Genomic DNA, 13,391 nt, shown 5'->3' with positions numbered 1-13,391 from the left:
TGAAAACTGCTGCATATACTGATCTGACAGATATCTAACTTTGTTGTAAAGCATTTAGTAGTGTAAAGTTAATTAAGGGTTCATTTGCATATTTAATAAACCTTGTAATTAGGTATATAGCTCTGAAATTACGGCACCAAATTTTGTGAAACGTGCTACAGATATTGATTTGATAAATATTTAATTTTGCTATGAATCATTGAACAGTGTCAAGTTAATAAAGGATTATTTGCATATTTAATGAACTTTGTAATTAGTGACATTACTCTAAAATTTCTGCATTAAATTAAATAAACGTGCTACAATGTTGATTTGATGGATATCTAATTCTCCCATGAAGCATTGAGCAGTGTCCAGTTAATTAACAGCTCATTTGCATATTAAATAAAGTTTTGTAATTAGTGATTAATATCTGAGAGTACTGTGCGATGTTGAAAAAAAAACTGCTTCATTTTAGTGATAACATATATCTCATTGTTCTGTGAAGCGCACTACTATTAATGAACCTGTTGTAAAACACGTGAGCATATTCAGTTCATATCTGGTAACTTACTACTCACTAACTTTTCCATTATTATTATTACCTACCACTTGTGTTGGCTCATTTTAACTTACTTAACTCACTAACTTTTCCATTATTATTATTACCTACCACTTGTGTTGGCTCATTTTTACTTACTCACTTACTTAATTCAATAACTTTTCCATTATTATTATTACCTACCACTTGTGTTGGCTCATTTTTACTTACTCACTTACTTTAACTCACTAACTTTTCCATTATTATTATTACCTACCACTTGTGTTGGCTCATTTAACTTACTTAACTCACTAACTTTTCCATTATTATTATTACCTACCACATGTGTTGGCTCATTTTAACTTACTTAACTCACTAACTTTTCCATTATTATTATTACCTACCACTTGTGTTGGCTCATTTTAACTTACTTAACTCACTAACTTTTTCCATTATTATTATTACCTACCACTTGTGCTGGCTCATTTAAAAGCTTATGGAGTATGTGAAGTTTTCATGGGCTCAGATTTGTGAAAATCAGAATTTTATTCTCGTATAGAGATAACACAGACATGGCGGCTATTTTGAATTTCAAATATTTATACAATAATGTATCCCCTGATGAAAGCAAACTTTGCACAACATAATGGACTAGGCAAAGCTGAGTACATTATGGAGTGCAAAATTTGCTCTAAGGGTCTAAGGAATGAATGGAACATTTCACTGTACTGATGCATACCTGAGATGAGTTCCACTCCAGCAAAGAAAAGCTCAGAAAATACATCTAAGATATGATCATCTGATTCTGGGGCTGGCAGACTTGTCAGCAGAGTCCTCCGTGTGCTGTCAGAAATAGTCTCCAGGATTGCTAGAAACTGCGCCGCACTGCCTTCAAACATATCAGCCAACAGCTTTTCAGCAGGTGTACGGGGCCAGGGAAGCTGCCACAGAGTAAACAGAGTGTGATGATGCCAATTTTTGTGGAAAAACATAACTATCTTATCACTTAGATGTACATCTGTTCCATCAGTAACTTTGCCAGACAGACATTTGATATCACAATGCTTTTTTGACTTAAACAATAGCTTTCTTCCAAAAGATAATGTCGACACAGTGTTCCTTGACACCTACATCTACAGTAGGCATAATACTATTCTGAGCATGTGAAAAAGGTTTAGAACTATGCAAATGTCTAACATTAAAATAGGTGACACATAAAAAAAGGCTACGCAAGGACTTATTTTCAGTGTTATTGACTTCAGACAGTTTTATATTTAATCTTTGTACATGTGAGTACACATCATAGGTAGAGAAACCAATGTTGGGATACTACCAACTTTAGTCAATAAAACTGTGATTGAATTCACACAAAACAAACGAGCTATGCACATTACAGTACAGTGGACGGTACACATTGGAAGAGAGCAGACAAGGCACATGATATTCTATGCAATATCAAACGACTACACTACTGTTTGGCAACTACATGTACCAGAAGGCTTCATTCTGTTTCCTATTTCATTTTCAGTTGAATGAACATCATTCGTCCAGACCCTTATGACGAATTATTTTGCACTTTTTGCCCTATTTCTGCTGAGGAAATGACAAGGGGAGCCTGGGTAGTATTTACCTGTTTACAAGTCCTATAGAAAACGCTGAACTTTGCATGTACATGCAGACATGCATTTTTAATGTGACATTTACAAACTATGAATCCAAAAAATGGATGAAGTGTGGATGATGAGTATCGAACAGGAAACAGAATGAATGCCTCAATGTACTGTGACTCTTGAGAAGTTCTCAACAAGCCTCTGGTACTTGAACCAAGCACTGGAGTCAAGCAAAGTCACTGTGTTTGCAGATCAGGTAACAAAACATACAATTTGCAATACACACAGCACATGAACAACACCACAAACAAAGCTATGGTACCACTACACACTTTATCATGAGTTCATTTAGAGAACTACATGTAGGGCCTCTTCAGTACAGTAAGAGAGAATTAAGATGACATTTGATGGGCTGTAATGAAGACAATATTGTACACAGTACAAATGATGTATGGTACGTTTTAGGTTGTATTGGTGCTTTGTATGTACATGCAGTATTTTGTAAACTGAATTGCCTAGCACTGTAATTATCCTCTGTATTGGAAAAAGCAACATTTCACAACAGGATTGCCTATTCCAATACAGGGAATGGGTAGTGACATGTAGATTTACTTCTGGGAGCACTGTAGAAGCAGATCAACATTTACTCATGTTATTTGCTGTAATTGTTAAGATTTGCAGTTCACAAGTAAATATTATACGATCCTTTACAATGGACAATGGACATCGATGTACCACCTTTTGCCATTACAGCTTTGTTTTTGTTCAATATAATCAGATAATACACAGCTGATTGGGATGAGGGGGTTTATCCTCACGGTATCCTCTTAATATCTCTCTTATTAGTTAAAGACCAACGTACAGTAAATTACACACATACAGGAGAGTACACGATACACAGGCCCTGTTTTCCTTACTCACATTCCCAAACTTTTTGACGACCTCATCATGCCTCTGTTTTGCAGTCTTACGCCAGACAAGGCGGCCATCACTCGCAATTATTACAGTGGGAGCATGACCATCAACGGGCTACATGGTTATGCAGGGGTTTAAAAAGAAAATAGAAAATGCAGAAAAAAAACAACACCCAGATGTTGTCATGCTCATGCAAGGATGAAAAGTGCAGAGTTGAGATGATTTGCACTCCGGGATGGTTTAAGTCAAAGAGTAAACATACACATCATTGGTATAAGTTGTCTTTGACTCACATCGCTTAAGATTTGGAAATAGACAATTATTTCTAATTGCTTTTCAAGTTCAAGCTGATGATACATTACCGGGTATGCAGATTAGGAGTAGATAAAGATAATTATCATTAATTGAATTAATTACAGTATCATTACCAAGGCAAGAAAAAAGCTTACCAGAATGTGGGTTACAAGTTAGATTTGACTTACTCAGATACTGTTTGTTGTGCATGTGTAAAATGTCAAAACATTGGGTTTTATCAATGGATCAGAAAAATTGAATGAAAGTGAAAGTTGCTGGTGGGATTACTAAACACTGTCATGAGAATGTACATGTAAGAAGACATTTCATAATTTGGGCACAGTTAGAGAATGTAGTGAACTGTGAAATAATGTGAAATAACACGGCATGTGTATCACTGTACTGAATGAAATGTAAGCAAAACATTGACATTGCCATTATCAATGTACACTCAGTATTTGTTGAAACATTGGTGTATGCAAGTTAGTATGATTCTTTCATCTCATGACACATACAAACATTGTATTATATGCATGATTCTTTCACATACCAACGTCATTGTCATTATTAACAATGCCCCAATGATAAACAAAAGGAACTTCAATATCTAGCTGTACTTAAATGCTCTGTTTCCTTAACTGTATCTAAGTCCTTCTTCAAGATGACAACTCTTCCATCTTGGTCAAACCCTAAAAGGACATGATCATTGATTCATAATATTCTTTTCCACTTCTTTTGCTATCCCTCTATCCATTCAAGATCATTACAAGGATCTTTCACCAAACTGTGATCAGAATGCCCATGGATCACACTAACATCAGCAACACCTTTGACCAACTCAACCACTGTAGGAGACTGTCTGGCACTTACAGAAAGTCAAAATTTTGATTGTTGTGTGTTCACAATCTGACAGTCTCAGAAAATTTGAACAATGTGAATCAACAGATTTTTTATTTTTGACATAGTTTTTGTACTGTTTTATATATTTTGCATGCAAATTAAAACAATGAGACTAGTACAAATGACTATGAATAGATTTCCAAGAGATTTCAATTAATTTTCATTTAATTAATTTTCATGATCATGCAAAGATCAAATTAAGGCCTGAATTAAAGGCTGTTTTTGCAAAAAGTGAACAAGCTTCTTATACCATCTTTTACTATCATCATTAATTTAATGGTTTGGTGATTAAAATTGATATTTATTGATCTAACCATAATGGCTCATGCCAATTTTCGTTGCACACTTTAGCACAACTGTATTCCTCATTTGCTGTGAAAGAAACATACACAGAAGTAATGCAAGCAATTGTGTGGTCAGAGTTAATGTTAACATCAAAAAGGGGAAATGCAACACTTGTAGTCTTGTACAATCTGAGGTACACAAGGAACAATTTAGTCTAAGCCTGATATGTACCAGTAACATAAACTGCCGTGTAAAATGCATGTATATGTGTGCGATGAGTGTGTTCAGTAATGTGTACTTGCACTGATGCAAATGTAATTTTTCAAGTCCATTTTCTCAACAAAAGAATGAATCAAAAAGGTGCAATTGTAATCTGTGCCTGTAATGAGTGGGTATTAATTTGTTAAATTAGATGCAGTGCGGTATGCAACAATCATCAATGGTAGCGTGACTGCTTTAGCACATGCAATGGTTATGATATGTACAACTCTGAATTTGACAACAAGTCTTACAAAGAATGAGAATTTCATGTATTAATTGTAATCTAATTTACTGTCTGAAAAAACATGCAGCTTCAGATATCTCCCAAGTAAACACTTTTTGTAAGGTCTAAGATCATAGTATCTTTGCGCATATACTGTGCAGCACAGAAATACACAAACACTACACTGCCATGCATCATACACCATGCTACAATCCATCTTATTGTCATGCTGATAAATCCACCATTCTCTTTCAAATACTTACAGACTGTGCATCTTTAAGATTACTCCTTGTCTTTGGCCGCAGGAGCCCTTTCGGTTTCTTCCTGGTTTCAAATACTGCCCTTTTGTACACCATAACACCAACCTACGATGGAAAAATTGATAAACATAATATATTATTTCTTGTAGCTGTGTTTGAATGTCCATTAGGTTTGTGGGTAAAACTGATGTCAATGTGAAATGGTATCAACATTTCAAGAGCTGTTAATGTTCATCAAATGGCAAACAAGAGTTCACATATCATTAGTCGAGCCCTAACAATAGTAGTTAGGCAAGTACAAAGCTCTGCTTGCAAATTGGTAGGTAACATCACACCCTGGATGCCATGTCATATTTCGAGCAGTGACAATGATATTTGCTGGTGGTTCATCTAGACATACCTTGACAGCAGCTTGTCTGAAGACAGCTTCAAGTTCCAAACTAGCTGGTGCTGAACTCATCTTTTCAAGTTGACTTAGTTCATTTACTTTGCCAAGAGCTCTTCTGGCAAACATCTGAAGTTGAGATAATTACATGTACAATGAAACAACATGGATAAAACAAACGAATAGCTGTTAAATGACAGGTATTACTTAATCTGGCTTAAAAGAAACATGTGGTATATCTTGTAGCAACTTGCAAATTTCATCTATCTTTTATACACAGACCACATTCATCTAATTAGAAAACAAGCATGATTCTACCCAAGACAGTGTATGAAAAGAAATGTTTTGATGTGTGTAGCAAATATTGATCAATTCATTTTCCAGTTTTTGTAGCTGCATATATTTGTGCAACATATACTACTACTTTCACATTTAAATTTCTTACAGAACTGAACAAACATTTCCTTAGATAGCTGCCATTCAATATTGCCAAATTAGCCTTGGCAGAAATTACAAATATTGGAGAAAATGAAAATGCATGAAAGTAACTGAAGATTTTGAAAATACTAACAATAGAGAGCACTCAATCATTTATAATCCCTACAAAACATCTAATAGAAACCAAATGGGGCAAAGTCCAACAGGAATCAAATGAGATGCTGGATTCTTGTCATTTTGGTAAAAATCTGTAAACATAGTCCCATATATGCATCTTCAATGTCTTGTACAATTGCATGTCAATCCCATGGGACAGTTTTTAGTCCCATGGCACTCTCATATATAGGTTTCCTATGGGATATTTTTGTATGGGGTTATGGAGTACCATACAGTCTTTCCTTGCTTCTAGCAAAACTTCAAGGCTGTGCTACCATTAAAATATTCATGAGCTCACCTCAGCATGATGAGCAGCTTTGGTGTCATAGTAACACTGACATACAGCAGTGTACAGTGTAGTTCTCCACAGTAAATACTTGACGCTCATCAAAGGTACTGATGCCTCCATGCACATGCAAGCCCAGAGTAGGTATTCCAAAACCTGTAAAATGTAAAGAGAAATTCTATCAGCCTCAATGGTGATGCACATTTCCTTCCAAATTATATTTCATCTAAAATAAAGATTGTAATAGAATACATGTCCAAATAGTTTTGCAAATCAAAATGGTCGGTGGCCACAAGTACTGAAATAAACTTATTTGTCTTTGAAATCAGAAACCAAGTCAATACACTTACCCTTGCAGAATGGCCCAAAGTCATCAAGTGCCTAGATACACTGTAGATATGAATGGTTCCTGAAATGAGAATAAAACAAAGCAAAACATCTTTCAGTGACTTTCTACAATCTGTAAGGGACTGTTCTGTACATGTACTTCATAAGGAGAAGTTCTTTTTATTCCTCTTAACTTTCAGTAGTCTAAGAGTCAATGCATGATAAAAAGCCAAAATCTTGATAATACTGTAAATTGTGCTGCATTTTCTACTAAGGTTGCCTGAAGTTTCTTTTTCTTGTTCTATCTCAATCACACTGAAACACTTACAGTGAATTGCTTTCGAGCATTGGCATTAGACGAACTAGACACATAGTCTAAATCGAGGTGTTGCCAACACTGCCAGGTGTAATTATCAGCTGAGCAGTAATTCCAGTCGACCACAGAGAAATCAACTCTGCCAAAGTTGAAACATTGTCTTGCAGCAGGTCAGATGTAGTCAAAACAACTACACCTGAAAGCAAGTGATAAGACTTGGACAGTGCTTAGACATATGTGGTGGTTTTGTTTAGACTACGTCTGACCTCCTGCTAGACAATGTTTGAACTTTTGCAGAGTTGATATTTTTATGATCGATTCATGTTCCCCGCTTAGCTGTTAATTGCACCTGACAGTGTTGGCAACACCTCGATTAAGACAATGTCTAGTTTGTCTAATTCCAATGCTTTAAAGCAATTCACTGTAGTTCCTACCTGTATACTATGTATCAATACAGAATGCCATTGTGATAACTGAGGTAGTCTTGTTACCAACATTTGTTACCAACATGAATGTCCTTGATGTTGATAAATTTATGTCCCTATTAGCAATAATGATGTTTCACATGAACATGCCTCTTGCTGTCAAAATAAAAGCCATATAAAGCTATTTGAATTCTACACAGCAACACTTACCATTATAAACCAGCCAACACAGAGGTTCTCTAGGCAAGACGACCTGGGTGATAAGCCTTAAGAATGACAAAATCTTGAGACATCTTGTCACAGACTGAGTATTCTGTAGTTTTGGATCAGTCATCAATACCACCTGATAGTTGCATATGCTCTTGCCGTACAGGGCACGGAACTGTAAAAGTGGATGATAACATCAGGTAACCGTATTTATTATTTTTCTGGACAAACGTTGAATAACTCATGACTTTTATGACATGCAAGTATTCAAATTTAAAATCACAAAGTAATTAGTGAAAAGAAGGAATGTATCCCACGTACATATATATGTATGTACATGTACATGTATGCTATTAATCTAAAACTTTTTGAAATAGTGTAATTTTAAGATAATTATTTGGATGATAATGTTATCTCTACTAATCACATCAAAATATCTTTTTTTCTTACATCAACAGTATTACTGAATATATACATCTGTATTTGCAACAATAAGAAGCTAGTGTATGCTTTTACATGTACATTGGTACACAGAAATGAAAAGTATACTCATGAAATTTTCAGTCACTTTTCTCAAAGGGGCAGTTAGAGATATGAACACAAGTTATCTGCAAAGATAGAGGAGGGTGACTTTTTTCTAGGATACAGCATGTACTGGCAAAAGATCTCTAGATATAGAGTTACCCAAATTCTTTTAGACAGAGACATTACCGTCAAACTTGCATCTTCAGATTCCATTCCACCGGGAAAGAAGATTTCCTTCACTGTTTCAATATCAGTGATGTCCTCAATATGTCTATCCCCAAACTGATCTAGGTATCTACCGTAGCACTGCCACAAAGCCATGTTATATTCCTGTGCGATACAGACAAAAAGATATGATAGGCCCCTGAACAAAATTTACTGTTTTAAGTTTTTTGTATGTGCACTGGCTCTCTGATTACAACCTTCTATTCACATTTCATAATTTACAATTCACATTTTTCAATATAGTTATTTTCTCATTTTTGATCCATGATAACTTTCTATGCATGTATTATACTAATTATTTCCTTATAACTGAACTGTTCATCAAAAGTTGAGGTTTAATGAGTCTAATCATAGACAGTTTCTCTATTGTCTATGGTCTAATGTTTTCTGTTAGGTCTGAAGAACTAGCTGAAATGTGTCTCATGCATGAGAAATCACAACAGTTTTATGGCTTGTATCAAATTCAATGATTTATCCTTTTCTATGGAAATGAAAAGTCAATGAACAGCAGTGCATCAACTTTATCATAATCACTATTTAAATTGTCTATTATTGTTCTGAAGTATTCAAGAAAATTTTAAAAAAGGTTTACCTTGACTGAAACCAAGAAATCTCCCATTTCAATGACCCTTGTGAGGTACAGCATTCTGGGCAGTCTGGCTTCATAAGTATTCCATAAACTGAACAACATATCAGGGCTGTAAAGCAAAAGTGGAATAATGTCAAACTTGGTCATATTTGACTGTTTGATACTAGTGGTGGCTTTTTTGAGTGACACCGGCCATAAGTAATGGCAGCTCCCTAAGGCCTTGAGTCTGAAGAGAACCTGGTGATAAGTGTGGAATCTGGCGAGTTACATGCATAGTACTCCCCGTGTATAGTGTCCTCACACTCGACAATCAAAAAACAAAATTGCGGATAATAAAAAACAGTTGTGAAGATTAGAATCCAGTTCACCAAAATTCAATTTAATGAAAATAGGCATGGGAAATGACAGGGGCTCTTCGAAACAGAGAAATTTTCTGAAAGTGTATTAAATTGAGTGTACAAGCATAATTTGGTGTTGTTAGTATCATCATAGAGGTAAAAAAAGGTGTATCTAATACATTGTGGACAATGTAGTGTAACTATTATGGTACATGTACTAGTGGCGAGGTAAATGGAACTTACCCGCGTGAACAAGCTTCGTCATGTTTCCTTTTGTAGCCAGGCGATACTTTCTTCCTCGTAAACTGGATGAACAGTTTGCATTCGTCTTCGAACGCAGCTATTACCGGATTCTTCTTTTTGTCACTGTAAAATGAAGACGGTGACGGTTTGATGGACTGTGCAGCTTTACGCTGCAGCAAAGCGGCCATTTTGGCAACAAACTAGTTGCTAGGAAGGAACTATTACGAATCAGAGGTCGGGGTAGTTTTGAATTAGCTCAGTAAATGTACAGTGAATATTTAATCCTAGAAATTAGATTATTTACTAAAGTTTTGAAAAAATAGAATAAGATAAATAATCATACTATTTTTGAGTGTATTGCCACTTAGTTCCTCCGATTTAATAAACAACAGAATTGTGACCACCCCTTGAAAATATATGGTTCCTTCTAGGCTACCTGGGCCTCGCTTTAGAGGTCGCTGTAGGGAGCGCTGAGCATGTTGGTGCAATGCCGTTTGAATCCCTTGCCGTTCCTTGCCGATCTCATTCCCACGCATGTGCAGAAGAAACAATTTGGTTTATCCTCATTAAACGGACCAGGATCGCAGGATTCTATTCCAGGAATCTAGTACAAGTGAAAGTAACTTTCTGTCCAAGACCGATGTACAGATAGCTCGGTCCCCTCTACATGTAGGGTAAGACCATAGTACCATAGCGTAAAAGACAGACCTATCTCTACATCGCGACGGATTTTACTAGTAACCATATTGCTTTGAGTGCTTTCTGTCCAGTCACAGGGCAGCCAGGATAAACAAACAAACAAACAAAAAACACACAAAGCGAAACAAAATAACAAACCAAACAAACTGAAACAAACAAACGAATAAACAACCAACCAATCAAACAAAACAAACAAATAATTAATAAATATAAGTAAATAAATATAAAAGCAAACGATAAATTGAATACGAATGGAAATATTTCAGTGAACAACTCAGGCAACTTATTAAATGCGACGTCAATTTTACTACCCAATATACTCCCATAATGGATAGTGACACTGACGTAGTATTTTGAATAAGTTGCATGTGTTTTTCAGTCAAGTATTTCCATTCTTACTCAATTAATCGTTTTCTCTTCTATTCATTTATTTATACATCTATTTATTTATCTATTTGGCAATTTGTCGGTTATTTATTTATTATTTATTACTTATTCGTTTGTTTTGATTTGTTGTTATTTGTTTTTATTTGGTTGGTTGTTATTTGTTTTCAATGTGGTATTTGTTTTTTTATCCTGGTTCCCCATGTCATATGTCATGACTTTACTTTCGTGTGGTAAATGTTTATTTTTGTTTATTTTTAGGCATCTCATCATAGCTTGGGTTAGGCCGCGTTCAAAAAAAATTGTGAGGGGGGCTGGAGGAATTCAGGGGGATTCGAAAAGTTTTGGGATAAGTAGTCGAGAGGCGGGGACTTGAAAGTTTTGCTCTGCCTATGGGGGGACCTGAAAATATTTTGACTCCCAACATTTTGAAGTCGTCCAATGGTTCTAATGTTCGTAATAATTAAACAAAATCTAGAACCGTTTTGTCACATTTTATGTCTTTAATCTCGAAAAACTCTAAAAATGTATGAATGCCATGAAATTTTCGTAAAACAAGTTGGCCTTGTAATGGGGCAGGAGCTGCAACTGTTGATAATATTTCAATATTTCTATGCAATGTATCAAACACAGTTTCTTGGTGTCACTCTACAGCATGCTGAAAAACACAATATTCAGTTTGTCAACAAAGCCTGTTTGTCTAAATATTGGTGATAATTGAATGATACAAATGCACGGTACACGTAGGCTGTGTTGGCAAGCTGAATATTGGACAGCTCAACATGTTGTAGGGAGTAGAACAAGAACGCAATTGTATAAACTGAACAAAAATATTGTCAAAATAAAACGGTTAGTACAATTACTGCCCTGCTACTACATACTGGCAGTGACAGTGATATATGTAGCTCTGACTCTGATATAGGTTAAGAAGAGTTTCGGTCATAGGACACTCAACTGACAGTGAAACATACATCGCTACTTGTACACAAGATCCAGCCAGAGGGCAACAAATAGAAGACTAGGGGACTAACAGTTACTATGGATTTTTCAATTCTGGCATATGAGAACAATCAAATTTTAGAGAAAAAAGATAGGGTTACAATACTTGATCTCATACAAATGTATGATGGGAAGTCAGTTTTTCTAAAATCACTTAAAATCAATATATAAAACCATTCATTTCAAGTTCAAGCAGTGAATTGAATTTTCACATTGTACCAATAACACAAAAGTAAAACTTTGAACAGTAAAGACTAATTTAAATGAAAAATGTGTGACTAAATGGAATCATTTATTTTTTATCAAATTTGCCATTATTACACACAAAATTTCTGAGATTAAAACATTAATTTCATGGAATATTTTAACCTTCTAGTATTGTCAATTTTGTAAAACATAAGTGGCATCTAAGTTGTACTTTTGGAAAAAAAAATCGGTAGGTAACTGTGCTCATTTTCCCACAATTTGGTTCAACGTAGCTAGGAATACACAGTTTTCATACTCTCTCATGATGCATTTTGTGTGCTTTTCAGCTTGCGCCATACTGGCCAGAGTTGGATAGACTCAAGTCGGCTTAGTCTGAAATCCAAAAAGTCCACTGATGCATTTAAAAATGAATCAATTTAAGAACTTGCCCTAGGTATATGGCTCTACAACTTGCTGATAAGAGGTAGTGTTGAATATCTGCGTGCAGAATGACACATTACATGTTTATTTTTCTAGGTGCATTCCTAATAAATATGCGGCTATATGGTAATGGGGGGGGGGGGCTTGAAATTTTTTTAGGGTATTGAGGGGGGATCTGAAAAAAAAAATAAGATTTCAATCGCGATTCCTCCAGCCCCCCCACCAATTTTTTTGAACGCGGCCTTAGATCGGATATAGCCCGTTGTCAAAACACATTTCTGACATGTGAATCGGAACGGTCAACCCACAGGGGACTCGTGCTTGTTGTTTATTTGTGTATGTTTGTTTGTGTGTATGTGTTTGTTTGTTTATTTGTTATTTTTAATAAAATAACAGCGAAAAGCTGTTTTGTTAATATTTGTCAATAAAGAGCAGTTTATTTATTTGTTTGTTTGTTTGTTTGTTTGTTTGTTTATATATTTGTTTGTTTGTTTGTTTGTTGATACGTATTTCCGATGGTTAGGGTTAGGGTTAGGTTTAAGTTAGGGTTAGGGTTAGGGTTAGGGTTAGACTTATTCACTCCCTCTATATATAGAGGGAGTGAATAAGTCTAACCCTAACCCTAACTTAAGCCTAACCCTAACCCTAACCCTAACTTAAGCCTAACCCTAACCCTAACCATAACTTAAGCCTAACCCTAACCCTAACCATCAGAAATACGTATCAACAAACAAACAAACAAACAAACAAACAAATATATAAACAAACTAACAAACATAAATAAACTGCATTTTATTGACAAATATTAACAAAACAGCTTTGCGCTGTTATTTTATTAAAAATAACAAATAAACAAACACAAACACATACACACAAACAAACAAACAAACAAACAAACATGCCAGAGGTCCATATATCTTTCTTCCATGAATTTGACTTTGTTTGTACCGTCTA

Source organism: Ptychodera flava, chromosome 6, assembly GCF_041260155.1.
Source record: "Ptychodera flava strain L36383 chromosome 6, AS_Pfla_20210202, whole genome shotgun sequence".
In the NCBI taxonomy this organism is placed as follows: Eukaryota; Metazoa; Hemichordata; class Enteropneusta; family Ptychoderidae; genus Ptychodera; species Ptychodera flava.
This window is presented reverse-complemented; position numbering follows the sequence as displayed.